The sequence below is a fragment of the Cupressus sempervirens genome, chromosome 9 (genome assembly GCF_028749045.1).
Source record: "Cupressus sempervirens isolate cs-2001-9-10 chromosome 9, ASM2874904v1, whole genome shotgun sequence".
In the NCBI taxonomy this organism is placed as follows: domain Eukaryota; kingdom Viridiplantae; phylum Streptophyta; class Pinopsida; order Cupressales; family Cupressaceae; genus Cupressus; species Cupressus sempervirens.
Genome location: NC_143126.1, coordinates 697,391,202 through 697,405,535, shown reverse-complemented (window position 1 = coordinate 697,405,535; position 14,334 = coordinate 697,391,202).

Here is a 14,334-nt window from a genome sequence, read left to right as displayed (position 1 = left end):
CTCCTTTCTCTAATAGCTTACAATTTTTTTCCCATTTTATTAGTGGTAGTTTTCTATTTTCTGAGGTCCCTTGCAAGAAAAATTTCATGATCTTGGATTCCATTTTCTTGACTATCCTAGTAGGCATTGGTAGGATAGACATTTGATAAATCGAGATAGATGAAAGGAAAGATCTGATCATTATTGTTCTACCTACATTAGATAGTCATCTTTCTTTCCAACTCTCCATTTTATTATGAAGCTTAGTCACAATTGATTCGCATAATTTATTGCTTCTCCTTCCTTTATCAAATGGTATCCCTAAATACTTACATGGAAAGTTACATGTTCTAGCCAAGTATACTACAAATATATGATTCTAAATTAGGGTTGGTATTCAAAAAGATCTCTAATTTGGTAGCATTAACTACTTGTGGTAAGGTTGACATGTATTTGTTTAGGATTTACTTGAAGTAGTGGGATTCTTACCTAGTGCTAACCTCAGGCAAAATAGTGTCATTGGCAAATTTCTAATGTGTTATATTGTCTGTATTTTTTGAGGCTTTACTACCTTGGATTTTTCCTTCTTGATTTGACTTATGAATAGCTCTTGCAAGTGCTTATGCTAGTATGACAAACAAAAAGGGAGACAAGGGGTCACCTTGTCTAATCCCCCTTAGATTTGGAAGAAGCCCTCAAAATTTTCATTGGTCATAATTGATCATTTTGGGGTAGAAATACGACGAAAAATTAAATTTATCCATCTTTTATAAAAACCAAAGGACTCTAGGCATTTACATAGAAACTATAAGTTTACCTTATCATGTGCTTTTTGGATATCGAATTTTATTAGCATACATGGCTCTTTATTTGACTGGGTTGTATGGATGATTTCTTCAAAAATAACTATACCTTTCAAAATGGATCTGTTAGGTGCAAATCTTGTTTGTTCTTTTAAAATAATTGTAAGGAGTAGCTATTTAAGTATGTTGACTAGAGTTCTAGAAATTATTTTAGAGATAGTATTACATAATGCTATGGGTCTAAAGTCTCCTATTTCTAAATAATTGGTTTTCTTTGGGACAAGGGTGATGAAGGTATTATTAATTTTTGCTAATAGGGTTCCTTAAATATCAAGTTGCTTCTAGTGCCTCAAAAACTCTCTGTCAATAATATGCCAAAATTTCTAGAAAAACTATGTTGTATCCATCTAGGTTTGGTGCTTTATCTAGGGGTGGTACCTTTCCAATAACCAATGGAGTACCTTCCTAATGAGCTAAATAGTTTTAAATATCTTTTTATTAACCTTTATCTCATGTTGTGATTTTCATTGGTCATTGGAAAGGTACTACCCCTTCCTTGCATAGAATAACTCTAAAAGTTTAACCTTTTTTTTTTTGCCTCTCTGTCTCTGCATCTAAGCTCCAAAAATGATTTACGGCCTTTTTTACCCTCTCTTGATGATTTTTGGTATTGTTTTTCTAGATCAAACCGCTCATCTATTAATTCCTCTTATATTACATTATGTTCTTCCATATTGTTGTTTAACTCTTCTCCCAGTTATTCTTGTAGTGTCCTTCCCATTGTGTCATTAAAGTTTTGTATTTCATCTTCAATATCTTTGGATTTACTTGTAGCCAACTCTTTAGGATGCTTACCCATTTGAAAATATTCCTATTCCCATGTTGATCTTACTATCGTATTGGGGATTGGAATAATTTCTAATTCTCTAGTTTTTGAGACTTTGATATATGGTTTGTTTATTTCTTCTTGGATACCTCTAGGGATGCTTTGAATATTATTGAAGAGTTCTTGCCCAAAGTCTTCTATGATTTCTTTTATTTCTTTTTCTAATAAAAACTAGGCTTGGTTGTTAATCATTTCTAGTTCATTTGTGAGCATAAGCTACTTGCTAGGTACCTCAAAGAGTGTTGGTACTTCTATATTATACTATTGAGCTTGTTGCATGTCTTTCCATAGATATAGTTGATCGCATACGTCATTATGTACTAGGATGATATCTTTGTAACATTTTGTCGAGTTTCACCATATTTTCTTTGACCTCTTCCTTGTAATTTTACCTATCGTTGTAGGGATAAGCCTTGTTTGACCTATTTTCCATAATCATTGAATCCATCTTGTCTTTCTGTGGTGTTATTGTCATAATCCTTATTTAATACCTCCATTGCTCCATTCTGATTTCTGGGATTGTCGGGTGTTATTAAGATTTTCCTGCTCTGGACTTACTTCAAATTGTTGTGTTAAGTTTTTATTGTGGTTGTGTTCTTTCTCAATAATTTCCTCTTCCTTTATCTCTTTATTTGAAACATATATTTGACTTGCTAGCCGAGCCTTTGGTTTGTTGTCATTAAGTGCATTTAGCAAATGTTCTTCACTTATATTCCTATTTTTTCCTTTAGCCACTCCATTTATATCATTTTCATGATATGGATTCATAATTATTGTGATTGGGAATAAACTTGTAAGATCAGTTTTTCCTTTAACAAGGGTGATAAACTCTGTATCATAGGTTGGTTTAGATTTGAGATTTATTATGGCAATATTCTTAACTAGTCCTTGAAATAGTTTGGATGTCAGTTTTGATACCTTAACGAAGTTGATCTTCTATGAATCTGCCCTAATTTTAGCTTCCAACTTGACCTCTTTTGAATCCAAAAGGAGGTAATGTATTCCTACAAGTTCTCCTATTGAACTTTGATGCCTTTTAAAATTTGATTATGTAATAATTCAACTAATAGTTTATTAATTTTTCTCTATGTTAGGACTATTTCATTATTAATATTTATTTCATTAAAGTTAAGTTTCCATTTTATAAAATTGATATTGTGCCCTTCCAAAAAAAAACACATATTGGTCCAAAAAAAAAACATATTGGTCCATAATAATTCCATATTATAAACCTTCTATGATGCTTCTATTTCTACAATGCAAATTTATCACTTTATTGGAAAGACAAGTTATACCTACCTTATTTCAAAGAGCCTCACGGAGCCAATTAACAATATTTGGGATCTTTGTTCCGGGTCCCTTCCAAGACGCAAAGAGGCCCAAAGATTTACAATTGTGTCAGCAATCTTTAGGGCTGTTGTTGCTGATAATGATTATATTATCCTTGTTTGCGTGGGGGTTTGTTGGCTTTTGCCTTCAATACATATACTTCACTTACCCTACAGAAGTTATTATTTAGAGTGGTTTTCGTTTGTGAATCTTGTATTTGGGCTCGCTCCTTATTTATGTGGGTTTTGAAGGTTTGATCTCGGATACTAGTTTTGTTATTGGCGCCCAATATTCTCTTATTTGCATTTACTGGAATAGTATTCCCACTTCATATATGAGATTTCCTAGTGTTTGAGACCTTCGATGCCTTGGCTGCCTTCCTATTTTGAACTGGCATCCAACCATCCTCCTGTTTGTTTTTTGCTGGATTTTGCCAAGGGATTTTGGGTTTGTCGATGATTTTCACCCTCATCTTGTATCTTTTCTCAAACCTGGCAGCTTGAGAATATTTGATTGGGTTTCTGTTATTTGTCTCAGCGCCCTTTCTTCATGTTTGATTGCAGAGTGATTGATTTCCCTTTGATAGCCGCTCTATGACAGGGCTCCTTTGCATGTTTGAGAGGCTTTATTGCCCTGTCCTAGTTCTTCCTTCCTTGCTCTATATTGTGTGGATAAGAATTTTTGTTTTCCGAACCAATTAGGGCACTAATTTGCATTTACTTGTACTGCTTTTCTTTCTGCCATAAGCTTTATTGCTAACTTCATCCCCATGCTTGTTAAATGAGAGTTGTTGAGCAATTTTTTTCCAAACAAAGTATTCTTCAGCTAGGGCATCAAAGTTATTTTAGTTCAAAATAGAGATGTCTAAGACTCTTGTGCATTTTGCAAGTTTGAGAGATGTGAAACTGTATTTTGTTTTCGCAAGGAAGGACATTTGTTTCACATATGTCGAGCCATTTTTCAAACCATGTTTCATTTTTACAGAGGAGGATTGATTTTTCGAATTCGCTGAAATGTTTGCAATATTTGATCACAGAGCCATGTTGTTGGTTTTTATCCAAGGACAGGTTTTGACACAAGACAATTTGAAGAGATTGGAGGTTGTAGGCCCAGGTCAATGCCTGTTGTGCAAACAAAAAAATGAAGACACAAATCATATCCTACTATGTTTTCCTTATGCACAATTTTGTTAAAATTATTTCCTCTAAGAAAACTCAGGTTACAATCTCCTAAACCTAAGACTTTGGAAAGTTGGTTTTATACGTGGCCTTACCACCAATGGAAGGGATGCAAAATGACGCAAAGGGATGAGAATAACTAGGACCAATAGCAAACCCAACTATCCAAGCCACCATGCAAGATTTAACACAGCAAAAATCGAACACAAAGAACAGCAACCAAAGGAGGAAGAAAAACAAACACTTTCATTAATTCATCAAGTAATCAGCATACATGCCCAGTTGTAAGGCCTTCTGGGTTACGACCATATAAAAATTTGATTACAGTCCTTGATGATCCTACTTCGCATTCTTGCTTCTTACTATTCTATCTCTAAAACTCAATCCTAGACCTCCTTAAATACTTGTGCAACCACAGGTCGGCCTGTCACAAAACTAAACCTTACATTAAATGTATCCACAGCCATAAGTCAGCTCACAACAAATATTAACTACCTATACCAAAATTAAATGTGAGCAAGGTCAGCCCAAACTGGAACCAGGCATAGACTACTCATCAAATGAAGACATCGCAAAATACTGGCACTCAGCATCCACACGAGCTCCGCATCCAAAGAGTCACTTGGCAGCAACTACAAACTCGACATCCTCCAACCCTCGGCAACCACGGAGAACTCAGCAACCAAAGGATCACTTGAAAACCGAAGGAATCACTTGAAAACCAAAGGGAATCACTCGGCAACCAAAGGAATCACTCGGCATCAACTAAATGCTCGACAACCACAAAAGCTTGGCAATGTAAGACATTACAACTCGGTGGAAAGGAAAACTGAGAACATGCAGGATATCAGTGCAATCCAAGATATTATTGCATCACAAAAGGAGGATTTTTAGAGATGAATCTATGCCTAGAGAACAATTGGTTTAAAAAAATTGAAACCTCTAATAGAATTGGTTAACATTGTAGAGAAAAAGAACAAACACAAAACCTTCTCACTATTGAATGACAACATGATCAGGGTTTTTAGCGGTCTTTTCATTCTACCATTGGTTTTCATCTTTGGTGTTGATGACAAGGCTAAGGCTCACACTAAAACCTTGTAAACAACTCCTAAAACTAGTCAAGTCAAGATCAATTTTAGATGGGGAAACATGTGGTAACTCGGGGCCAAGCAAACTTGTTATTGCTATCAAAGATGAGCACGGTAGTATAAATGCAAAGCATAATGAATGCATTTAGATAAGTACCAATTATTTAGCAAATTTAGGGTAGCTACTAACGGAATTAAATTGGGTCTACAACTAGGGTTCACTAGAAGAATGCATTTGGAAGGAACCACGATGATTGTTTTTAATGCAATACAACTAAAACAAACCCTAAATTGGGAGCTAAATAGGTGGGTGAGTCAAATTTCAAGTATTATAAGGCAAATGAATGGCTTCAATATTAGCCATACCTATCGTGAGGGGAACACAATTACGGATGCACTCACCAAACAATCCTCCATGGAAGGTACTTGAATGTTGGATTGAAACAACAAAGGCATACCGTGTTTCTAACAAGTTAGATGGGTAGTGATAGTACCCTTGACTATGTGTCCATGCAATTGATCATGTGCTTCCACACATTGGAAATAGGGAGTATTGATTATGGGGCACCAATCAATACTCTTAGTGGAATGCCTTAAGAATGATGGCACCAAGATAGTATAGTACACAACCCCACAAAAGAATGGAACCCATCTATTTTAGACATAATGTATCAAAAGTCAAAACTTTTTTTAAAATCTTTGAAAATACATTTTTTTTTGTCAATTTTTTTGCTATTTTCAATTACAAGTCATTTAGATCATGAAGAACACTGATGGCCTGAATTTTCAACCTGGTATTAGGTATTTTGTTGGAATTTCAAAACTACCAGGAAATAAAATACCTAATACCAGTGTTCAGAAGATAAGAATAGTCTAAGGGTTAGCTACTTCCTATATTCAACAAAAATCTCTTCAGATCTGGACCAACATTAAGAGAATCACAATGATTCTCTACACTTCAGGCTCTATAGGGCCTAGGTGGGTGCACCTTAGGGCTCAAATATATTGGATATTTCTTCACACTTCACTCACTGGTATTCTCTTTCTTCAAATCTATTCCCTATAGCAAAAATGGTCACAATTCTTCTTAGATTTTCAAGTAATTATTGATTACAATAGCTAACTCATAACATACAAAGAACTATTACAAATAAGTATTGACTAGCAATTTGTTTCTTCATACTGAAAAGAAAAAAGTTGATTTGATATGAATTTGTGTTTTATGCAACCATATGATATTTACCAATTTGCATCTTAATAGATGATAAGTGCCCTATCCATTGGTATACAAAGTCTACCTAGCAAAATTTTGACCTAATTAATTGCCTTACAATTAATTCTATCAGCAATCAACCCTAAACCCCATTCTTATGAACATCCATTTCATATGACTGGAAATCCTATCAATTTATTGAAGCGCTTACATAATTCATTGAATTAAAAAGAAACAACAAATTGATATACAACTTATCCAAGTTGCATTAAATTGTATGAACCTTGCTCATTCAATCCCAACATGTCCAACACATAAAAATGGAGACAGAATTTAGAGAAAACAGATATGGCAGAACATTCCTTTTGTATTAATTCTCCTTGAAAATAATACAATACTAGTATAAACCCCAGAATACTTCAAGACATGACAACTTATCGATTAGGATTCAATTATATTCTTGGTATGCAGAATTAAGACAATACATAGAATTTGACATAAAGATTGAATGGACGACTACAAAATAACATAAGACTAAAAATTGCATAGATTGCAGACCTCAACGCCACATCTTGGAAATCCTTTTATAGGAAGGGTTGCAACAAGCTTCAAATGGGAGGACACGTGTCAAATTTTTTTTGGAAGCAAGATACAAAGATATTTTACATTTTTCATTACAAACATTCTTTGCACTTTGATCAAAAATTGGATGTAAATTGCAAAAATGGCAGTTGGCACTTTATGCAAGTGTCTTTGAGAAAATTGTGTTAGTCTCTGACCTCCTTTCACTTTCCTTGCCTTTAACTACATCCCCGATTTGCCTAGTCGCTATCAATTGATGATAGAGCCTTGTTGTTTGAAATAACCTCCCAAATGGAAATATTTGTATCTATATCTAGCCAAGTTGCATCTCTAACTGCATTTAATTCTTTGAGACACTTGTTCCACCTGGCATCTGTTATTGCCTTAATTTCAATAGTTATCTTTGACATATCTACCTCTATTTTGTAAAGCATGTCAATCATAACATACACTACCATTATACTTGCTTCATCATTGCAATAGGCCAATAACCTGGGATGATCTAGGATACTATTAAAAGAGGATGACCACTCTACCTAATCTTTAATCTTCCCATCACTATCCAAAATTGTAGGCACAAAATTAGGTGTTCATGTAGCTATTGTCTTCATCTTATTTTGTATCAACTGCAACTTGTCATTAAAGAAACCATTCAAATCCTTCACCTTAGTTATCATCTTTCTGGTGTTTATGATCACTACCTTTGGAAAATCTTTCTTTTGTGCCAGTATAGATACCAGACTATCAAAAATGAGGCATATGGTCCCCATGTGGTAAAGAGAGGGGATAATAGGGAAACTACTTTTGAACATCTATACTCTACTCCTTGCAATGCAAGGTAGTTGTTGTGTACATTTTGTGAGACTAGTTTTAATGCACTTATTTTATGAATCAACAAGTTCTTAATTGTTCTAATTTTTGTCTCCTTTCCTGATTCCAATTCTTCTTCATCCATCTCCATTGCTTGGCCTGATGCTTCCCCTATTTCAAGTAATTGGCCTTCTGTCTGCACACCTCTGTCATGAATTTCTATAGCTATTCTAACAGTGTTCTTCAATGTTGCTACCTCATTTTCTAGCTTGAGGGTCCTCTTCTCTAAGACATATGTCTTTTTCATTTCTTCCTCATAACTCCTTCTAGTTCTAATAAACCTCTCATAAGCTCCCTCTAGCTGTGCTTGAAGGGTATCCATCTTATTCTTCCCCAATAGAGCCATAAATTTGGCTACTAGAGGTGGAGTGTACATTCCAGAAAATAACAATCCCTCTTGGGGATTCCTTGATCTCCATCAAAGCTAGCTTCTGGTTCTCTGGAGCTAAACTCCATAGTGCCATTGTCTAGGCATCGATGTTATATCTAGAGCCTCTTAGCTCTCCAAGATGATTTTCATCCTCAAATGAGATAGACTTGTCTTGTCTTCTCATTTGGTCAAGTAGGAAAGAAGAGCTTATGTCCCATCTTGGGAAAACAATCATTCCACTTCTTCTCACCAATTCCCTTACCTCTTCCATAGTGAGAGTTTCACTTGCAGGGTTATATTCTTGTAATTTCTAAACAAGTTCAGCAACTACCTCATCAAAGTCCTATGGCTTCATCTGTAGAGACAAGTCATTTTGCTTCAGTTTGAATAGAAAACCCTTGAATCCTTCAATCTTGATGAAATTGTCATCACTCATGAACTCATCAGCCTCAATGAATTTGTCATCAATCATTTGGGCTTGCAATTGCAACTTCTTCGCCCTTTGTTCATTCTCAGATACCTGAGATACCAAAGTCTCCTTCTAATATCATCAAAATATTGACTGCCCTTTGGCAGAATTTGGAGGGCCTTTTGTCGAGCTTTTTGTGGCACTTCCACTATCTTTTGTCTCTTATTTCTTTGCTCTACCCACTCTAAGCTTTCAGGCTATTCTTCCTCATCATCAATGACTTCAACAACTATGTCATCATCAAAATATTCAAGGATAGACCTTTTCCTTATTGCTTAAGGGACCTGTGTTGCTATTTCATCAAAGTTTTCTATACACTTGTCCAATTTTGACCAATAGTCTTCTTTAGGATAGAATCTCTTGAAGGATGGATCTTCTTTTCTCATCTCCTATTCAAAACTAACAACATCCCTATATTTAATCATCGTCTCCCTACAAATATCCTCGTTTAACCTATCAATAATGACATCCTCTTCCCAAATAGGTTTTTTAGGGGGTAGGTTATATCCTCTCATACTCTTCAAGGCATTTCTGATTTCATTATAAGGGTCATATGTCATGGCTAGCCCAGGTGGCAATTTATAGCCTCTCAGATAGGCACTAGTTTCCTCAATGGCATTCTTTCCTATCTCAAAGTCTCCTACCTTGGTGCATCTACACAAGATTGTTCCCTTCTTGACAAGTTTACCTAAGTATTCCCTATTCATTGAAATTAGTTGCCAAAACACTTCTACAAACCCTAGTCTCTCAAGAACATATTTAGGCAAATGTGGGGTGGCTAAGGGCATCCAAAAATTCTAATAACATTATACTCCTCAAACAAAAAGACACTCCCTCATTCATGACTTAATTGTTTACCAACATCAAAGTACATTTTAGGTTTAACAACCTTTCTAACACTTATAGGGATTCTTTCTTTTGCTAACCCTATCATCTTTAAAATAGGATGAACAAAATCATTATAAAAAGAAATGACATTTGAATAGGGTTAGAATTTTTGCCATACTCTTGTCCATCTTTGTACTGGTAATATTGCTCCACATTCTTGTGTGGACTCAAAGAAACTTTGATCAAATGTATCAACATTCTTGAATAGGATCAAATGCATGACAATTGAATAATGTGGGAATCTGAAATTTTCCAATTGTCCTTGCTAAGCAGCAATGATCTCCTCATGTATCCTATCAATGATATATGCTACATAATCATATCCAACATTGGTGTTGGGATCTTGAACATTTAAAGCCATGACATAATGTCCTCCTAGGGCATTTATGGTTCCATCTAAACCTAGGACCTTGTTCAAGCCATAGACAATATTCTAGAAATACCTCTAGAAGAATTCAAGAGGCATGATCTTCTCCACTTCCTTCTTCTTTGGAATCTCTCCCTTTATGAAATGAAGGGATATGTCTTGTCATTTCCCTACCCATGTAGAAATTCTTATGTTTCTCAAAATTCTTAGTTAGCTCATCCACGTCAATAGGCAATGTCATTGGGCCTCCTAGGTCAAATGCCTCAATGAATGTTTATTTATATAGGACCAAGAAGATGCTTATGTCTCTCTGGTGGAATGACTTGCTTACTGGATTGTAGCCTTTGATTAGAGCCCTCACCAAGTCAACATCCACAAACACCTCTGGCATGATCAACTTGCCCAAGTTTTTGACCCAAGGATTATAGACTGGAACTTTCTCTGCTCTATTTTTATAGAAGAACCAGGAAAATTAATATCCATTTCTATCTGGAACCTCTGCATCTCAACAAAAAACTTATGGATCTCTAAAGGCGTGATCATTTGCAACCTGTGCATTGCTAGAACCTGCATACCCAGTCTTCAACAAACGAGCTAGGACCTTTTGTTTGCAAGGTTGATTCTTCAATTACTACTTGTGCAATCAACTCTTCTTCTTTCTGAGCCATTTCTTCAAAAAATTCATTCAATTATGTATGTTGTAAGCTAAATAATTACTAAAAACACTCTACAGCTAGAAATTCGCTCAAGAAACTCAAACAATTATGAAACTAGTAATGAAAACCTCCCTATCTTTCAGAATTTATTTATCTTTGCAATAGGAGTGTGGCATTGATGGCATTTAAAATTGGCACACTTCAAAACCTATCAATCCTTGAAAAGCTGGCAAAATCTATGCTTTTTCATATTTCGTACATCCAACTCATCCCCTTTTTTATCTAACTCAGACATGGATGTTGAAAAATGTTTAATGCTTTCACAACTAAGAGTTGTGATGATGTGATTGCCATCTTTTCGTTGCTTCACCATGGTTTCTTCTCTTCTCTTGTTTTTGGTCGCGACCATGCAAAATAGGTTAACTCTACATTTTCGCAACCTCACATCTAGTTCTTTAACTTCTTGAATCTGGCTTGTGAAACTACGAACACCTTGTTTTATGCTTGTCGTCGCTTCGCAACCTTGTACCACTTTATTCCTCTGACTATTGCAATTAGGCAATACCCTCTTATTTCTTACTTTGCATCTTCACTGTTGTTTATCCTTTAACACATTTCCTACTTGTGGTGCTACGATGCCCACATAGTTACCTTATCACTCCATCGCAACCTCCAATCATGATGTATACTTAAATTGTGTGATGTTGTGCCTAGCATTTTCTTTGACTGCTACTTCATCCTTTGCAATGTCATAACTAAATATTCTATCAATATCCTTTTACCCGTGAAGATGTGATTGTTGCTTTGTTTGACCTTTACCTCCTTTTCGCAACTTTGCAGCAAAGATCTTAACTGCGACTGAAAATCTTGCGACCTTGCACTAACCTTAATATTTAACTACTTTGAGTCCATTTCACAAGTTCACAACTTCAACATTGTAATTGCAGCTAAATTATGTGATAACATGATCTAAAGCATTTACCACTTTGTAGTTTTGACTCTGAGTCAATCACAAACCTTAGTGATGTTGCAACAGTCTAGAACTTAACTTCTTAATCACTTGATCACTCCATCGCAACTTAATCTCTTAACAAGTAACCCTGCGAAGGCATGATCATAAGCTTTCGTAGCCTCACTACTTTAGCCTGAGGTTTCCTTTAACCATTTACAAAGATGTGCCAATCTTAACAACTTAACCATTTCTATCTTTCGCACCCTCACAAGTATGCCTTCACATTTTATCTGACCATCTGTGATCACATGTTGATTCACTTGTTAAGTGTTTGCTTCTATTCGCACGGTCGCAACTTAAAATATACTCGATGCTCTATGGCCTACGACCTTGCAATCACTATTTGAAACTAACCCTTTTTCCCTTAATCACAACATCGCAATTTGAATTCTCTTAAGCCAAAGATGACTTGCAATCTTGCATTTCCATTATTTTGCTTATTCACACCTCTAACTTGAAAGTTAACAGTAACTATTGTGAAGCTACGCTGAGCTGAGAATAGACCATTTCGCTTCATCACAACTCTAAACATGGTTAGCAAGCAAAACAAAGTGATGTTGTGATTAAAGAAACTTTGCAACGTCGCAACTTAAGTGATACAAGAGGTCATAAAATATTATCTCAAAAACTTAGGGATATAAAGATATAAAAAAGATTTTTTACATATCCCTATTTTAAAAATGCAAGTCAATTTCAAATGAACTTCAATCGACATAAAGACAAAACTTTTGACCTAGGGTTTTTATAAGGGTTGACACAAATTTAAAGAAACCATAAGCATTAATAGAAATTTCTAATTGATTTTCACAAGGTTTTCTCAAAATTCTTGCTGGGTGAAAATTCAAGCCATCAGTGGCTCTGTCTGGGGATGATGGATAACTTGTATCCATGCAAGAATATAGAATTTTTGGCAGAAGTAGACCAAACACTTGATACAAAAGCTGACAACTTCTTTAGACAGCACACCTGACCAAGTAGAGGAAACAAACAAAACACACAAGAAAACACTCCACAAGGCAAAACAGACTATACAAAGATTTACAATATCTACATAATGCATAGAAAACCCTAACTACTACTCATGGAAAAGAAAGTATTTTAAGAAAAATACCTCTTTAAGAAGTGTCCATGAACTAGCAGCTCAAGAATATCACTAGATAGTTTTGTTATGAATTAGGAATCTTCACCATTATTATCATGGATTTGATAAGGGTCAAGCCAAATGGAATCAAATTTACCATGCTTGCCTTTGTCTTCCATTTTAGCATTCCATAATAACACTAACTCTTCAGGCTAGAACTTCCTATCTATTGTTTTTTTGTCATAGAAATACTTCATATGTGCTTGCAATCTTGCATTTTGTCCAAAAGCATCCCTCCTTGTTTCATCCAACTGTAATATGTCATCCGTTCTCAGTTGCCTATCATCAACAATGCCTTCATCATAAACTTGGATGAACCTATACATTTCATTCAAATTGTTCTGAGGCAATCTTGCCTGGATTCCATATACTAAATCAAAGGGGGCACAACCAATAGTTGTTTTCGTTGTAACCATGTCTACCCACAGTGCCAGAGGCAACTTGGAATCCTAGGCCTTCTTATTTTCTCCTAGAATCCTCTTAATAATCTTGAGTAAACTTTTGTTGTTGGATTTAGCCTAACCATTTCCTTGAAGGTGGTAAGGTGATGAAATAGATTCAATGATGTCATATTTCTTGCAAAAAAATTTATATTCATCTACTCTAAAGCACATAGCATTGTTAATGACAATTTTTTCTGGGCATCCAAATCTGATTATGATATTGTTCTGTATGAAATTGATTACCACTTTGCTTGTTGCATTCTTGGTAGGAATTGCTTCCACCCACTTTGTGAAATAATCAGTGGCAACAAGAATCCAAGAATGCCCTCCACTGGATTTATTTAAGATTTCACCAATGAAATCAATGCCCCACTATTGGAAAGGTGCTTGCACCTCCACTTGCTTCAATGGCATATTTCCAAAAAAAAATAACTTTCCACTAAATCTCTGACATGCATCACATTTCTTTACTAACTCTTGTGCATCTTTAAATAGTGTAGGCCACTAGAAGCCAAACCTAAGGATCTTGTAGGTTGTTTTTCTTGCCATGTAATGACCCCCACACACTCCTTCATGCATGTCACTCAAGATCTTCTTTGATTCTTCTTCATTCATACATTTTAGAAGCACATCTTCCATGTCTCTTCACCATAGCTGACCTCTAAAAATAATATATCTAATGGCTTGTAACTTCAAGGCCCTCTTCTGATTTTTAGTGAGTCCTGATGGAGTCTTCATATATTGTAGGTAGAATATTATATCTTTGTACCAATCATAAGTGTCTATGTCACATAAATCACTCCTATAGTCACCATCAAGTTGGTTAATCTAGTTTGCTTCAAGGTTAACCTCTGCCATCAGTTTAGCAAAGATGGACAGTGCTAAAAGGAAAGAAATCTAGGTTCTTCATCCCTCCCCTAGATATGAATTTGTGGTCCTACAAGAGAGGTTCTAAATCTAAATCTTAATCTTAAGCTCCCTTGTTGAGGATTGATGTCGGTTGTGGTTAGAATTTGTTGGTTGTTCCCTATCTTTGTTTGGTGATTCTCACTGCTGT